At 39.9% G+C, this 4228-nt stretch overlaps 1 pseudogene; it reads left to right on the top strand.

The window, feature by feature from the left end:
- Positions 1-3629: 3629 nt before the first annotated feature.
- On the top strand, positions 3630-3904 carry LOC147918283 (signal recognition particle RNA; annotated as a pseudogene).
- The last annotated feature ends 324 nt before the right edge of the window (positions 3905-4228 follow it).

The following is a 4228-nucleotide window of genomic DNA, read 5'->3' as shown; positions in this document are numbered from 1 at the left end:
CCAAACCAATAACAGGCACCTGGAAAGACTGCCTCATGTACCCATGCATTCATGTCTAACTGTTTCCATAGAAACTATAAAACCCCATGTGTAAGGTTCCCAGCATCCTGCCACATTTCCCTTTTGTCTACGCTGCTCTCTCTCTCCATTCCTTTAGCGCACTGGCATGAGATTACAGTGCTTTGCAACAACTCTGTAATAGACTTCTTTTCCACTCATGCCCTTGTCAATGATTCATTCTTGCCATGTTAGAGGGCAGAAACTGGGTCTTAACTCAGATGTGTACCTCCTCAGTCCTTAGTCCAGTGCCTCAGACTTAATGGGCACTCAAAGCATATTTGTTGAATAGCATTGGATTAAGGGATTATTGTCTTAGCCAGTTTTACTTCTGCAATATCTAAAACATGCTCATTAAGAGCTTCCTCAGCAGAATAATTGGAAAGATAAAAAAAGCCTGCTGACTGAACACAGAGTTTAAACCAGCAATTTATATATTTCCAAACCAAGCATGAATTTTCAGCCTTCTCTCCTATCTTGAAAATTTAAAAATATACAAAATTTAGTAATGAAGGAAAGCGAATTAATATTTGTTGAGCAACTACTAAATATGAAGCATTTTAATTTTCATTTCCCTCTGAATTCAGTATTATTGTCTATAGGCTCTGAGTATTAAAAACTTAGGAGGTACAGCAAATGTAATTTGGGTTATAATTTACTTACTTAACCTTATAATCTCATTAAATATCCCTGCTGGCACAGAATTTGTGATCATGCATTTGTAAATGGTTGGGGTTAAGAATTGTAGGAAAAAAGCAGTGAGTCTAAAACTTAGGGCTTTATTGTATGAAAAGATGAAACAGGCTGAAAAAGTAGTCTTAAAAACTTTTTGAAAAATTTGCTGATGGCAGAAGCTATAAAGCAAAAACTGGGACATTCAAGAGAAATTACTTTAAATTTGAGGTACTCCAACATATGAGAATAATAATTACTACTATGATGTGTTAAACAACAACAAACAAGAAGGCACATGATATTGGCAAAGGATGATCAAGGTCAAAGCTTTGTAATTCACTATATTTACGAGAGAAGACATAAAGTAACTATATTGATATTGAAAAAGAGTACATAATTTGAAATGTTGCAACCCCACTGTTAGCGGAGACCATGTTGGGAGTTCCACTTGCATCTAGTAGTAAAAAGGCACCTAGGTGCCTTTCTCAACAGTGTGGTGTCAGAAGAGACTTAGTGCAGGGTAAGTACTTAATGCTCCACTCAGGGGCAACAAGGTGACCTCCCCTAGGAAGTGTCAGCAGAGACAACATGGAAAGGCTGTACTTCTATCCCAACTGTAGTAATGAGGTGTCTTTCTTTGCAGGAGGGGTATCAGAGGAGACCTAGTGGAGAGTTAAGACTTTCATTATTGCTCAGTAGTAACAAAGACACCCCCATGGTGTTAGTGGAAGTCAGGTGGGGAAAACTAACGGGGCATCACCTCCTAGGCAGACTGCTGGCAGTACAAGACTAGGGTGGAGCCTGAACTCCTACCTCCAGCCAGAAGTAACAAGGAATCCCTCTACCTCAGGCGTCAACAGAGGCTGATGAGAAAAACAGTAATGAGGCAGTGCCTCCTTTCAACCACTGTAGCAATGTTAGAGGAAGCATGCTAAAACAGACAATTTCAATAAAATCCAAGTCTTATAGCATAGTACCCGAAATATCCAGATATTAATTGAAAATTACTTGTTATACCAAGAACCAAGATGATCTCAAACTCAATGAGAAAGACAATTAACGGATACAAATACTGAGATGACAGTGGTTGGATTTATCTAATAAGGATTTTAAAGCAGCCATCATAAAAATGTTCTAACAAGAAATTATAAACATGTTTGAAAGGAATGAAAAAAAAATAGAAAGTTTCCGCAAAGAAATAGAGGATATAAAACAAAACTAAGTGGAAATTTTATAAATAAAAATGTCTAAAATTAAAAACTGACCATACCAAATGTTGGCAAGGAATTAGAGAACCTGGAACTCTCACACACTGCTTATGGAAATATAAAATGGCACAACCACTTTGGATTAAGTGAAATAGAAACATATATTCACACAAAGATTTAAAGAGGAATGTTCCTAGCGCTTTATTTGGACTAGCTAATATTGGAAACAATACAAATGTTCATCAAAACATGAATGCATAAACAAACTGTGTCATGTCCATACAGTGGAATACTACTCAGCAATAAAAATGAACTACTGATATACACTACAACATGGATGAATGTTAAGATAATTATGTAGAGTGAAAGAACCTTAACAAAAATAAATACATACCGTACAGTTTCCATTTACATAAAATCTAGAAAATGCAACTTAATATACAATGCCAGAAAACAATTCAACGGCTGCCTGGGATGTGGGAATGGGAGGAAACGATTAAGAAGTGGCACGAGGAGAGGCTCTCGGTACACAGGTTAGTTCTCCACGGACCATTTGCGCTGCCCGCCTAGGAAGGGTGAGGTGGTGGTTTGCCTGACGGATTGAGTACGGGTGCCGGGTGGGCTCTTGCGGAAGTCCATGTGCCATTGGGAGGGCCGCCGTGGCTGCTCTGTGCCTTAATCGCCAAGGGCCTCTTCCTGGAGCAGGAGCCTGACTGGGGCTGACACCAAGGCTCCCACATGGCCATCTTGGCCTATGTGACCTCCTGCTGGCGGGATGTAGGGACTTCCTCGGACTGCCATGGCTTGTGAGGTCTGCCAATCCTTAGTGAAACAGCTCTGGAATAAAAGGAAGCTTACCCGCCACAAAAACTGCATCTGGTTTCATGAAGTGTTTATCATTCACGTCATCCTACCTTAAAGTTTCAAAGACCCCAACTGAAGGTATCATTTCAGCAGTTCTGCTCCCTAAGTAACATTCCCTCAGGTAAATTGAAACTTTCTTCAATTAATATGGCTACTAGCTCCGCAGGAATTTTTCGCCAGCGAGGTTACCTGCAAGACTGTTAAAACTTAGATGTCTCATACCAGGATCTGCTGTTGGGAGTGGCTATACGGCCAAAAAGACTTTTGGTCAGTGGAAATATGATACCTGACCTTGGTGACTATAAATAGATTGTGCCTGACATTGTGTGGTAGATTGATGAGTATACTGACTTAGAGAAAATTAGAAAAACTCTTCCTAATTCAGAGGACCTTACAAATTTGGCACCCGACTTTGACAGGATTGTTGAAAGCCTCAGCTTACTGAAGAACTTTTTCACCACAGAGTCACCCGGAAAAACAGCACTTAGAGCAACAGATCACGGATGGGAAAGTGACAAGCATTGTAGGAAGGGTCTGCTTGGTGAGCTCATTCTTTTACAACAGCAAATTCAAGAGCATGAAGAGGAAGCGTGCAGAACCGCTGGCCAATATATCATGAGCTATGCCCAACAGAAGCGCAAAGTGTCAGACAGAGAAAACTGAACAACTTCAAGAAGAACTTTTGGAAGGATTAGAAAAGGAGAACAAGGATATGAGAACATAAGTATTGCAGAAAGATGACAAAGTCATCTGTCATAAAAAGCTTAAGAAATCTTTGATTGATGTGCTGTCTTATAATGCCAGTTATAATACACAAGATCATCTGCCAAGGAGTGTTGTTGCTGGCCTCTGGTGGCTGAGGCAAGAGGGTCACTTGAGCCCAGGAGTTCCGGGCTGTTGTACACTATGCTGATGGGGTGTTTGTGTTAAATTGGGCATCAATATGGTGACCTCCTGGAAGTGGGGGCCCACCAGATTGCCTAAGGAAGGATGAACCCGCCCAGGTCGGAAACAGAACAAGTCAACTCCTGTGCTGATCAGTAGTGGGATTGGGCCTGTGAATAGCCCCTTCACTCCAGCCTGAATTAGAAAAAAAAAGTGGCACGAGGAAACTTTTGGGGGTGATGGGTATATTCACCGTCTTGATTCTGGTGATGGTTTCACGAGTGTTTGCATATATCAAAGCATTAAACTATTAACTTTAATATGTGCAGTTTATTATATGTCAATTATACTTTAATAAAGCTGTTCAAGTTTTTTATTTAAATGGCTATTAATAGTCCTAATTTTTTAACTTCATTGACTAATTTTTGATGACATCAGTTTCTACTCTCTCCTTCATATAGCCTCATTAAAAGATGTCTGAAAGTACCTTAAATTAGAATGATTCCATTGTTTAGATCCTAAGCAATCAAAGAAAGCTG

Source organism: Ceratotherium simum, chromosome 1 (assembly GCF_057802395.1).
Source record: "Ceratotherium simum simum isolate JZ-2026a chromosome 1, ASM5780239v1, whole genome shotgun sequence".
Classification (NCBI taxonomy): Eukaryota; Metazoa; Chordata; class Mammalia; order Perissodactyla; family Rhinocerotidae; genus Ceratotherium; species Ceratotherium simum.
The sequence above is the reverse complement of the archived record's forward strand: the minus strand, read 5'-3'. Positions and strand labels throughout refer to the sequence as shown.